Source organism: Pantherophis guttatus, chromosome 1 (genome assembly GCF_059756535.1).
Source record: "Pantherophis guttatus breed Tessera chromosome 1, ASM5975653v1, whole genome shotgun sequence".
Lineage (NCBI taxonomy): Eukaryota > Metazoa > Chordata > Lepidosauria > Squamata > Colubridae > Pantherophis > Pantherophis guttatus.
Genome location: NC_142063.1, coordinates 141,949,155 through 141,962,857, shown reverse-complemented (window position 1 = coordinate 141,962,857; position 13,703 = coordinate 141,949,155). Strand labels below are relative to the sequence as shown.

The 13,703-nt window shown below is 40.1% G+C and overlaps 1 long non-coding RNA gene across 1 annotated transcript; it reads left to right on the top strand.

Annotated features, from left to right (window-relative positions):
* Positions 1 to 526: 526 nt before the first annotated feature.
* On the top strand, positions 527 to 1,232 carry LOC117674730 (uncharacterized). The gene is made up of 2 exons (XR_004593966.2): positions 527 to 688; positions 769 to 1,232. It is a non-coding gene; the product is annotated as an uncharacterized LOC117674730 (long non-coding RNA).
* The last annotated feature ends 12,471 nt before the right edge of the window (positions 1,233 to 13,703 follow it).

The window sequence follows — 13,703 nt, the reverse complement described above, 5'->3', positions numbered from 1 at the left end:
ATCAAATTGTGGTGGTGCAACTGATGAAAATTAACAAAGAAATATAGGACAACTATTGGTTGAACACCTTAATACCTTTAACCCAATTAAAAAGCAAACCATTATTTCTAAATTCTGCCTGCCCAGAAAATCTCAATCAGATATGCTGCAGAGGTGGTATTCAGCAGGTTCTGACCAGTTCTGGAGAACCGGTAGTGGAAATTTTGAGTAGTTCAGAGAACCGGTAAATACCAACTCTGATTGGCCCCGCCTCCATATATTCTCTGCCTCCCAAGTCCCAGCTGATCAGGAGGAAATGGGGATTTTGCAGTAACCTTCCCCTGGAGTGGGGAGAGAATGGAGATTTTACAGGATCCTTCCCCCGCCACACCCACCAAGCAACGCCCACCAAGTCATGCCACGCCCACCGAGCCACCCCCACAGAACCGGTAGTAAAAATTTTTTAATCCCATCACTGGTCTGCTGTTTTACATTATTGTCCCTAGTAGCCATTTTATATTTTAGTCCCAAAAAATATAAATGAACTCCCATCTGCCAGATGTCTGCTCATCTCGGGTGTAGAAGAATGAAGCTGAATTGTGACTTCATTTAAAAGGAAGGAAGTTTCTGGAAAATTCTACAAACCTTTTGCATTCTCGTGAATTCTCCAACTGTGCCTCACATGAAAATTTCTCAAGGATGACCTTTGGTGAGCATTATTTCCTTACTTTTTCCAAACACTCTGAAGATAAACATGCTTCTCTCTGACTATGCCCTTGTTTCTTCCAGAAGTGTTCTGTATCATCAATCATCTCAGAAAAGGAGAAGACAAGGAAGGATTACTGTTGATGCATATCTAATACCAGATGACCGGGAATGGGAAGGCTCTACTTAGGGCAAATGACATTATGACCCCCTCCCCATTTTAATCCTTCAGATCCCCTGAATTTCTTCTCAAAAATTCAGGTCTGTTCCCCCTCCTTTTAAAGGGGTTTTATAGGACAACACAGAATATTTGGGGAGAATTAAAAGAAAGAGCAGCTTTGGGAAGTTAAGAGGATCTAGAAGAGCTACTCTTTGCCAAAGTCTCATAACAATTCACTATGTAAAGTTTGGGATGTTATTTCTTTATGTCATGGATGGCCAGCTTTTTTTTTTTTTAATGTATTTTTGGCCAACAGCCTCTCTGAGAACTCCATTCAATTGCTGGATGGAAGTGGGAGGTAGAGCCAGAATAAAAATATTCAAAGTCATTCATTTATCAATAGCTCCCCTTTTTCGACATACTTTTCCTTTTTCCACAAATGAAGGCAAATATACGTGTCCTAGAATAATGTTGCAGGATCCAATTTGGGTTGGTTACCGGGACCAGAGGTTTTGTCTTCCGAGCTTTCGGACTCATGCTGAAGTCCATCTTCCTGGTTTTCCTTTTTTTCTCCTTCAGAGATTTTTCCTCCTTCGTTCTCCATGTGCCTGTTTATTATAGCTGTTCTTACCAGAAATCTTAACTTCCCTTTTGGCAGAGGGGGTCATATTAAAATGAGAGCTCTGGTGGCTCAGCAGACTAAAGCACTGTTATTAACATCCACTTACATCTGCTGCCTGCAATTACTGCAAGTTCAAATCTCACCAGGCTCAAGGTTGACTCAGCCTTCCATCCTTTCTAAGGTAGGTAAAATGAGGACCCAGATTATGGGGGCAATAAGATGACTGTATAAATATACAAAAGTATGAAGGCTATTGCTTAACACATTGTAAGCCGCCCTGAGTCTCCGGAGAAGGGCGGCATATAAATAATAATAATAATAATAATAATAATAATAATAATAATAATAATAATAATATGCACATCCAAGGGGCTCTAGGAGAGCAGCCTGTGAACCCCAACTTTATGTGCAGCTTCTCTAAAGTGAGCCCCAACAACCCACAGTAGATGTGGACTGTCAACAATTGTGAATATTCTGCTGATTTTCTGCCCAGGCCTTGTGTCAAGATCAATATGTTGTGCTAGACATGGAGATACACTGCTGCGCCTTTAACAGAGTGACCATTGCATCGAATGTGTACATACTGAGATAACTAGACAATACACATAGCCTTCCAAAAAAACCCAGATCCATTCCTAGTGTCCCTAGAAACCATACTATGGCTTAGCTTTCCAGTTAGAGACTGTACAAGAGATAACACCATGTACAAACTCAAGAGGCAACCAAAGATCTTATGATAGGCACGTTCTCCTGCCTCCACCACACAGCAAACACACCCTGTTATCACATCCTCAAGATGGTTGCTGTGTGGCAGCTGTAAACCTGCTACATTTTCTGGTATCCTTCTGGATTGTTTCTTGTAGGCCCTGGTGGAGAACCAAAAGCCTGCCTGATGTTACTGAGCTAAACACATGGTTCATGAAGAGAGATCTGAGGAACTGCTGTCCACCAATATTGTTGTGTGCTTCCACAGCATGATTCAGGCAGGGGGACTTCAACAATGACATTGTTCATAATAAAATTTGATTGTACACACACATGGGTGTATATGAATATGCAAAATGAAATGTGTAAAGAAAATATTCTTTGCCTACATATGACTAGAAAAAACATACTTCTGGAGAAAGCCAAATGGCTTGGCTTGCCAAACAATGGGAAAGGCCTAGAAAATAAATATGTAATTATGCTTTAGGATCCATTCCTCTTAATGTATTTTATAGGACTATTTCCTTTAAATACACTCTAGACAATAATTGTCATATCTGCATATCATACCATTTTCACATTCCTTAGGCTAATCCTAAGGAATGTTTTCATTCCTTACAAGTTTTTGGCTTGTAACTTACATAACTCAGAAAATCACAGGATATTTCCCTGAAAATAAGACCCTATTTTATACTTTTTTTGAACCCTGAAATAAGTGCTTGGCCTTATTGCCATGCACTCAAAAGCCCGATTGGGCTTATTATCAGGGGATGTCTTATTTTGGGGGAAACAGGGTAGTAAAGTTTTTGTTTCACAGGTCAGACTTGTCTGTGCTCTCCTTGTTGTGGAAAAAATTCAAGAAACAGACTCCCTCTCCCTCCCTCCTTCCTTTCCTTCTCCTCCTCCCCCCTCCTCCTCCCATTCCCAACGCCTGCACCTGAGATATTCTAAACATGAATTTTGGACACCTAAAATTAATAAAATTCACCGAGATCCAAAAGACCAAGGAAAACTCTCATTAGCCCTTTGTTTATGCAAGAAACTTCTTCTTTTTAATCAAAGGCAAACTTTCCACAAATTTTCCAAACATTTGTTCAGTTACAGCTCCCATTATCCCCATCTAATACTGTTATTATTCAAGGTTCCCATAGAGGATGAGACTTGTAATCTAATGAACGGAGAAAGCATCTGGCTAGAATAGTATTGTTTAAGACGCAGCCTTAAAACCCTTACCTGCCTAAGACACCCTGGTTATTTATTGCATTGACTCAGGCTTGCATGCAGCTTCAGTTGAAAGCAACTCTGAGTAGCTTACAAGTCCAGATATAACAAAAAAAAAAAAGGTTAAAAGGAAGACTATAATGCAATGCTGAATGTTAACAATCACACACTCAGCAGTAGGCAATTCACAGTTTCTTCCTTGAAGGGAACAAAGATTCCAATCACATGTACACACAAACACATACTTTTGGAAGAGCCAAATTCTTAATACCTTTCCAAAATCATTCTGATTTTGGGCAGGTCCTTTTGTGGCATCAGTTAAGAAGGCCCAGTCTTGGGACCCACAACCAGCCCTCTCTTTTACTTAGATTCTTTAAAAAAAAATTACCAAACCAACAAACTTCCAGAATAACTGGTATTTTATAAATGAATCACGGTCAAGGCATGAGTTGACATTATTGTTGCAGGATATAATAACAGAATGCTGAAAGTCTGGAAGTAGACTGTCTGTAGGATGTGGTTAAAAAAAATAAATAAAGACGGCAAAATCAAGATTGTCAATAATGACAATCGAATCTGAGTTTGTTTTTCACGTGTGCACACATAGCACTAACCCATAAATCATGACTTAAACAAGCCACATTATCCTTTAGGGTTCTCCATATGCTCGTGTGTGCTCATTCAACAAACCATGATTGAAATAAACCATGTGTGAATTCTCTGGCAGCTGACCTTATGCAGTTTACCCTATTTCATCTGAACCAATCTTTGGTGAAATTCCTTTTTCTGAAGTAAGAAAGATCATGTTAAAAGAGTTATCAATTTTTTAAACATTGTCTATGACAATTAAAGATCTCAGCAGAGGTCAAAAACTTGGTAGTGTTCTCTGGACTCGGAAGGAAGCAGAGTTAACCCTGGTTTACTATTTAGCTAGGAAACCCCCAGACAATATTGTATTTTGCAGCTGATTAGGAAGCTGAAAAAAAGGCCATGGCAAACAACTTCTGGAACATTGGCAAGAAAACTGTATGTGTGTATATGGATGACTGCAGAGGCAAATGATGACATGTATGATAATGTTATCACGTAAATGGACAACTTGCATACAGTACTTTTGTGAGATGCTGGGACTCAAATATCCTGGCATGAATATGATGTCACATTTGGCATCTTGCAGTTAGTTATGAATGCCATGGATATGTCATATGTCCATTAGGTCACTAAGTAACAAGTTTGAATTAAGGAAGACTCTACTTTTAAAAGCAGTTAAAATATTGTTCACATCCAATGAAAACTAATGAGTATTTTTAAAAAACCGAAAACATAGATTTTCTTTTATCGTGAATTATTCTGCGACAGATTTATTGTTTACCCTTTTCGAAGACAAGTGTTGCGCAACAAGAATGCAGTATGTATTTTTGAAGCGACTAAAGAAACAGATTGCACATTACATACGTGAAAAACAAAGCACCGGCATGTTTTTGTTCAAATGGTGACTGATTCTGTTACCGGTTTATTTATCTTAGAAATGATTCATTAACACCAAGCCAGAAATGACTGGAAGAATGTATTCAGGATGATGTATATGACCAGTGTTGTAATACAAAAAAAATACAGAATATGTTGTGGTATGTATTGGCGGCCACATGTTATTAACCTAATTAGTGGCATTTCCCTTGATTAAATTAGTATTACATATGTTAAAATGAGAACTGGGGAATTTGTGCAAGAAAACCTGTAGTTATAGAATAAGATGATTCAAGAATTGGATCCTATGCCATGCTAAAGAGGAACTTGTACTTCAGAGGTAGTACAAAGGTAGTACAAGTATCTCAGAAATTCAAAATACCATGTGAACTGTCCTAAAGCAATAAATTTCATGGTTAAGTGAGCCAGTCTGGTGTAGTAGTTAAATTGCTGGTTCTAGGAACCAGGAGACATGAGTTCTAGTCCAGCCTTAGGCATGAAAGGCCTGCTGGGTGACTTTGAGCTAGTCACTCCCTCTCAGGCCAACACATCTCACAGGGTTTTGTTGTGGGGAAAACAGGAAGAAGAAAGAGATTATTTTTTATTTAATTTATATGCTGCTGATCTCTTGGTTCGGGGTGACTCTGAGTGGCTTACAACATAATACAGTAGTCCTCAACTCACAACAGTTTACTTACTGACCATTCAAAGTTACACTAAAAAAGTGACCATTTTATGACCATTTTTCACAGTTACCAGAGGTGGTCGTTAAGTCAAGGACTCCCTGTAACTGTAATTGATACAGATAGTCCTCGATTTACAACAGTTTGCTTAGTGACCATTCAAAGTTACAACTGCACTGAAACATGTGACTTATGACTGTTTTTCACAGTTACAACCTTGTAACCATGGTCACATGATCAAAATTCAGACGCTTGGTAACTGGTTCATACTTATGACCGTTGCTGTATCACAAGGTAAACGTGATCCCTTTTTGCAACTTTTTGACAAGCAAAGTCAATGGGGAACCCGATTCACTTAATAACCGGGTTACTAACTTATCAACTGCAGTGATTCACTTAACAACTGTGGCAAGAAAGGTGGTAAAATGGGGCAAAACTCACTTAACAAATGTCTCACTTAACAGAAATTTTGGGCTCACTTGTGGTCGTAAGGCTAGGGCTACCTGTATGCATTATGCGTGTTCACCGCAGTGGTGGGTTTCAAAATTTTTTTACTACCGGTTCTGTGGGTGTGGCTTGGTGAGCGTGGCATGGCTTGGTGGGCGTGGCTTGGTGGGCATGGCAGGGGAAGGATACTGTAAAATCTCCATTCCCTCCCCAATCCAGGGAAAGGTTACTGCAAAATCCCCATTTCTTCCCGATCAGTTGGGACCTGGGAGTAGAGAATAGATGGGGGTGGGGCCAGTCAGAATTTTTACTACTGGTTCTCCGAACTACTCAAAATTTCCGCTACCAGTTCTCCAACTGGTCAGAACCTGCTGAAACCCACCTCCTGTTCACCGCCTTGAGTTACTTGTGAAGTAATAAAGGCGGGATGAAAATCTAATAAATAAGAGAGAAGGGGGTACTATTGCCCCCTAGGTAATGCTTACAGTTCTCCTTATATGGGAAGGTTTAATATTAAGGACCCCAGGAATCATGCTGCCATCTGGTGAAGTGTGGGGTTCCCCCCTCCCAATATGAACACAAAGATGTATCATTGCTTTAAAGCAGGGATGGGCAACGAGGCCCCCTTTACGACCTGTGGACTTCAACTCCCAGAATTTCTGAGCCAGCATGGAGTTCACAGATCATAAAAGGATCAGAGTTCCCCACCCCTCCCTTAAACAGGCCTCATTCTCATCTGTGAGGCCACTCGTGTGCATGTATAAATAAACCTGCATCCGTACGGCAATTCAAAGCAGAGTACTAAGATGTCAGCATTTACCCGGCGAATCTGTAATTGGCCTCTTGTGAAACATCCTTCAGTAACAAGTTGACAGAATTGAACTCCAGCTTGTCGTTTGATCTGTAATACTCGGAGGTGATCTGAAGACACTTCCTGGATGGGGTGAGGCCAACCGATTTTTCCTTATCTTCAGCAAGGTTGATTCCTTTCATTCATCTTGGCAGCGCTTCTTGTATGCATTGTCATGCCAACGAGATTGCTTCCTCCAAATACTAAAAACTAAAAAGCAAACAGTTCTTGGAAATGAAGCAGAGTGGTTTCTCTTGTGTTCTCCACCCCAACCCCACTCAAAGTTGTTTCTTTGGGAGGAGAAAGGCAATCTATCTTCAGCTTCCGTATAAGATTTCCCTCTGCATTTCACAGTGTTTCTCATGCTTTTGACCATAATCAAACTTCAATTCTTTTTGATATGGGAACTCGGTTCAAAACCAACAGTGCAATCTTATCCTTTCGGAAACATTCCCACTGAGTTCAACTTTTGAGGACAGAGAATGGCAACTTTCAATTGCTAGAGTCTCTCTAGCATAAATGTCAGCAGACCTCATGTTTCCCCTTTGACCACAGTTTCTGTTTTAATTTGTTTATGATATGGAAACAGAGGGAAAAAAGAGAGAAATCCATAAAAGAAAGATCTCTCTCTCTCTCTCTCTCTCTCTCTCAATCTCTCTCCCTCTCCCTCTCTCCCTCCCTCTCCCTCTCTCCCTCCCTCTCCCTCTCCTATATCAGTTACCTTAAAAATAGTCAAAAAGAAGAAAACAACTCTACAAATTAGTTTATGTTGCCTTAATTTCCTCCAAATGGGATTCTGAGCCATAGAATTGTTGTTTAAATATGTAGAGGTGAGCTTGATAGAAAACAGACAGCCTCTCATTGTATTCATATAATATTTACTGCAATCATAAAAACATACGATCTACATTTACGTTATCTCCTCTTTCATTTCTCAATTTTTGGCATGTTCAAAAGGGAACCACTATAAGTAAAGAAGCATATCGTAAAAACCAATGTTACATTTCCAATAAGGAACTAAATCTACCATTTTTTTCCATAAAGTTTCCAATATCCTCCAATTAATTTTGGATTGAATTGTACTTTTAAATTTACAGTATAGTACTGTGGCTATAGGAGATGACCAGGCTGAAACCGAGGGAGGAGTCATGGACATCATCAGTTTGGAGTCCCTTCGCATCCACAAGACATCTAAGTCCAACCCTCCTTGAATTCCATTGACTCTTATCTACTGCCAATTTGCCCTGACTGCTAGTAGTTCAGATTCTTGTAGTGAGCTAATATAGATTAAATTTGTACTCACTTGAACGGCTTTGGTTCCTGATTATTTGTACCTACATTGACCTATTAATGGTAACTGTTAATTCATTTGTTGTAATTCTTCATTCTATTCTTCTCTATCCTTTAAAATCTAGATTAATTTAATGCATTACATATCACACATAAATAGTGCAGCTCTGCAGCTCTCTGAGGGAAATTTTGTTACATCTCTGTAGGTGCACCATCTAACCAACCATGTCTGGACTCAGAAATTAAGCAGGGTTAGGCCTGGTTGGTATTTGGTTGAGAGACCTCTTAGAAATGCCTGGACTAAATTGGGAAGTCCAAAAGACATCCCAGGAAAACTGAAGGACAAACTTATTTTGTAATTCTGCCAGCAAAAACAACATGGATATGAACATGAAGTCACCAGAATAAAAGGATTTTACTTCCTTTTATTTATTTATTTTTTTGTTTCATGAAGCAACACAGGGTGCACTTCTGATATAAAACTGGTCTTGAAATGGTCACGTAATTCTCATTTCCCTGTTCTATTTTCTCCAGTAAATTCAATAACTGGAAGAGACTTTGTATACGTATTCCCAATTCCTCTTACAAGCCTTGAGTTATCTTCTAATCCAGAGGGGATCCTGAAACAGAGCTACCTGCCTATATATACCTGATTGGCTTCCCTTAAAGTAATAACCACACACCCCAGTTTCTCTTTTTAAAATCTAATAGTGTAGCAGCTTCCCGGCGTTATAATCTTCTTGCTAAATCCAGCATTCTCACCCTCCCAACTCTAAGACTAGGCAAAGGTCTGCGCCAGAAGCATTCCTCTTCCATCCTGCGCAGACACACACACACACACACACACACACACACACACACACACACACACACAAGGTTTCCACATCACACTAAGAATATGATTTAATTTATTCTGGAAACCTAGTCATCGTGGTTTCTAAATCATGTTTGATGGCTTTAGTCCAAAGTATGCATCTAGCTATTGTGGTTGAGTCAATGAACCACAGGCAGAATTATCAATGGCTTCATATTATGTGTAATGCTAGCTATTTTTTCCTTCCAGCCTCAATGAATCAGCTATAGTTTGACATTTAACCTATGTTCCAGAATTGTGATCCTCATACTTCACACAGGAGCCATGAATAAAATATTGAAAAGTCTCTGCCTTAGGAACATAGGCAGTAAATTGAATTCTAAAGGGGGAAACAATGCAACTGCTGACATTTCGATAACCTATCCTCTTTCAATAAATTTTGGAGAAGAAACTCTAGGAAAAAAAATCTTGCTTTTATGGAGGTGGGACGACGAAGAACTTGGCAAGTAGTTTGAACTGGGTTCTGGCTTAAATAGGCAGCCTTGTGATGTAACAAAACATGATAATACCCCAGAAGGTCCAGAGCAGATTGAATGTATTTCAGACTAGGATCGAAAAAACAGAAAAGAGAATCAAGAACAATTGCCTGGAGACTATTGCAGTAGCATACAGTAATCTGATTTAGATTGCAGTAATATAAAATGTGATGCAGTCAAGGCATCACCAAATAAAGGACACATATTCCTCTCTCAAAGGTCTTTGGATCCTATGAGTTACTCATCAAATGAAAATTAGTGATCGATAAATAGATGCAATGTGAATTGATTACCAATCATGCCCTGAGATTGTGAGCAGAGAAAATTGAAAAAAAAAATCTGGAAATCTTAGAGACAGAAAATATGAAGGACAGTCAAGTCAAAAGATAACAATATCTACCTTATCCATCTTCAATTTAAAATGATGACAGGACATGATAATCTAGTTGTCTAGAAGTTGTTACAACAAGTTGTCTAGAAGTTGTTACAACAAGTTGTCTAGAAGTTGTTACAACAAGTTGTCTAGAAGTTGTTACAACAAGTTGTCTAGAAGTTGTTACAATAATAACAAAAGGCATGTTGACCAAGGTACATAGAACAAATACACAATATTTTAAATACATTTGCTATGGCACCCACTTCTGTGTATTAGAAATCAACTGCAGATGACAATACCATCTTGTATATGTACTGCAGATGTATATGCACCAGGAACCTGGTGGTGCAGTGGACTAAACTACTGTTAAAGTAGTATTTAGCTGCCAGCTGCCTGCAATTACTGCAACTTCAATTCTCACCAGGCTCAAGGTTGACTCAGCCTTCCATCCTTCTGAGGTAGGTAAAATGAGGACCCGGTTTGTGGGGGCAATAAGCTGACTTTGTATAAAATAGAACACCGCTTAGGGGGGGCCAAAAGCCCTACTAAGCGGGTATATACAAAAGTATGAAGGCTATTGCTTAAAAGCATTGTAAGCCACCCTGAGTCTCCGGAGAAGGGCGGCATGTAAATCAAACTAATAAATAAATAAATAAATAAATAAATAAATAAATAAATAAATAAATAAACAAACCATCTTGTATAAGCAAGTGGTTCATTTAGTTGGTGTTGTCTGATCTTGAAAACTAAGCAAGATGCTTCTGGCTTAGAATTTGCAGGGGGGAACTACCCCAAAATCAGACTGATGATTTTCTTCTTGCTGTTTTCAGAATGTCTTCCAGAAAGACATTCTGGAAAGAAGCAATGACAACTATTTCTGTAATGCTTCCTCAAAGTGTCATCTACTAGGAGCAATTTCTTCTAGCAAGGGTCTCTCTCTCTCTCTATTGAGTGCAGCTGAAAAGGAGACTGGACAAGAAATCATTTAAGGATGATTTTAGCTCCAATTTTTGTGGATCCCTTTCTTTAAGATGTGGTTTTCATCTTGTCTAAGATGGAAATAAATTGGATAAATTGTTCTCCCTCCACGTCCACAAAATCAGCACATGTAGCTTTGGGGGAAAAAAATCTCAGTAAATAAAGGAAGAAGTATAATATTTTTGACTCATTTGTTCAGTTGGGGCTCTCTTCAACCACTTGTTTTAGGACTTGTGTGGATAACATATTCATTTTATATCATATTTATGCAGAAAATATTGAAAATTCAAATGTCTACAAACTTTTAAGCACCACTGTAAGTTGAGCACACTCTCTGCAAGGGAATTTCTGGGATGTAATATGTGAACATTGAAAAGTCAGGTGTCTTCTACCCCACTGCGCTTAGGATGCCAGCTGGGATGCATGGCTGTGTGATTTTGGCCCTGGTCTATCAACAATTACCTATATCGCTACAGGTATTTTTCCACTTACGACCACAATTGAGCCCAAAAATTTCCATTGGTAAGCAAGACAGTTATTAAATGAATTTGCTCCATTTCATGACCTTCCTTGCCACAGTTAAGTGCAGTTGTTAAGCTAGTAAGAATTGCAGTTGTTAAGCTAGTAACACGGTTGTTAAGTGAAGCTGGCTTCCCCATTGACTTTGCTTGTCAGAAGGTCACCAAAGGTGATGGTGTGACCCTGGACATAAATATGAACCAGTTGTCAAGCATCCAAATTTTGATCCCGTAACCATGGGGATGCTGCAACGGTCCTAAGCATGCAAAATGATCTTAAGCCACTTTTTCAAATGGTCACTTAATGAATAGTTGTAAAGACTGCCTCTATTTTCATCCCTATGTGACCACATGTAAAGAGACATGTACGTTCAAGACAAAGCTCCTTCCTCAAAGTCTCTAAATCAGGAGTGAAATCCAGCAGGTTCTGGAGAACTGGTAGCAGAAATTTTGAGCAGTTCGGAGAACCAGCAAATACCATCTCTGGTTGGCCCCCGAGTGGGGTGGGAATGGAAATTTTGCAATATCCTTCCCCCAGGAGTGGGGTGGGAAGATTTTGCAGTATCCTTGCCCTGCCATGCCCACCAAGCCACGCCCACCACATCACACCATGCCCACCAAGCCACGCCCACAGAACCGGTAGTAAAAAAAAGTTGAATTTCACACTGCTCTAAATCCATACTGAAAGGTGAAGAGCAAAACCTGCGGTCACTGAGCAAGGAAGGTAATCATACTATTGCTACCATATACTACAACATTTAAATTGAGATTCCAACCAACCAGATTCTGATTTTTTTTTTTGGCCAGAAATATACCAAGAATTTAAGCTCAACTCTGGGTTCTTTCTGTAAACTCACTCCAGAGTGCAGGCAGATGATCCCTCTTGGTTGTACTTCGAGTTAAGTCACTGAAATCAATTCCCTTTTTTAAAAAAGGAAAATATAGGTAGTCCTGTACAATGGCACTGAAAAAAGTGACGTGGCCATTTTTCATACTTATGACTGTTGTGGCATTGCCATGGTCATGTGGACAAAATTCAAATGCTTGGCAACAGACTCATATTTATGACAATTGCAGCGTCCTGAGGTCATGTGATCTCCTTTTGCGACCTTCTGAAAAAAACAAAGTCAGATTCACTTAACAACCCTGTCACTAAATTAAAAACCGAAGTGGTTCGCTTAACAAATGTGACAAGAAAGATCATAAAATGAGGAAAAACTCATTTGTCTTCATTTTATTAGACTCATTTTCATTTTTCATTTTATTAGATTTATATACCGCCCTACTCCCGAAGGACTCAGGGCAGTGAACAGCCAAAGAAATAAAACACACAGACTACAAAATTTAAAAGACAATATAAAAACCCATTAAATAATTTGGCCCCAGACAGATTAAAACACCCCCAATGTTTTAAGACAAATTTAAAAATTTATAATTAAAAAGGGAAGTTAGGCCAGGCTAGCCTGTTGAAATAAAAAGGTCTTGAGGGCACGGCGGAAGGTGCGTAAATCCGGGATCCTCCGTATCTCCGAGGGGAGCTCATTCCAGATAGCAGGTGCCCCCACAGAGAAGGCTCTCCCCCTGGGGGCCGCCAGTCGACACTGTTTGGCCGACGGCACCCTGAGGAGCCCCTCTCTATGAGAGCATACTGGCCGGTGAGAGGCTACTGGTGGCAGCAGGCGGTCCTGTAAGTCTTGCTGAATATCAAAAAATTTTGGGCTCAATTGTGGTCGTAAGTCGAGGACAACTGGTAACTATAATTGGTACAGGTAATCCTCGATTTACAAACATTCGCTTAGTGACCATTCAAAGTTACAACGGCACTGAAACATGTGACTTATGACCGTTTTCCACACTTATGACCGTTACAGTATTCCCCACGATCACGTCATCAAAATTCAGGTGCTTGGCAGCCGGTTCACACTTACAACCCGTTGCTGTGTCCCAAGGTCATGTGATCCCCTTTTGCGACCTTCTGAAAAAGCAAAGTCAGTGGGGAAGCCGCATTCACTTAACAACCGGGTTACTAACTTGTCCACTGAGGCGATTCGCTTAACAACCATGGACAAGAGAGGTTGTAAAACGGGGCAGAAGTCCCTTAACAAATGTCTCGCTTAATAACAGAAATGTTGGGCTCAACATGTTGGTCGTAAGTCGAGGACCTCCTGTACTGAGCCGAGGCCCTTTGTCAAATAGCACCTGATCGCCGCTTCCTAGCGGGCTGAGCCGAGGTGATTTCTCCTTCCCGCGGTCGCCGCGTTACTCCCGGTGGTTTCTCCCCTAGAGGGCGCGTCTCGGCCGGTTGCCGTCGGTGCCTGGCCGGCTTCTAGCAACCATAAAAGGGCAGGGGGC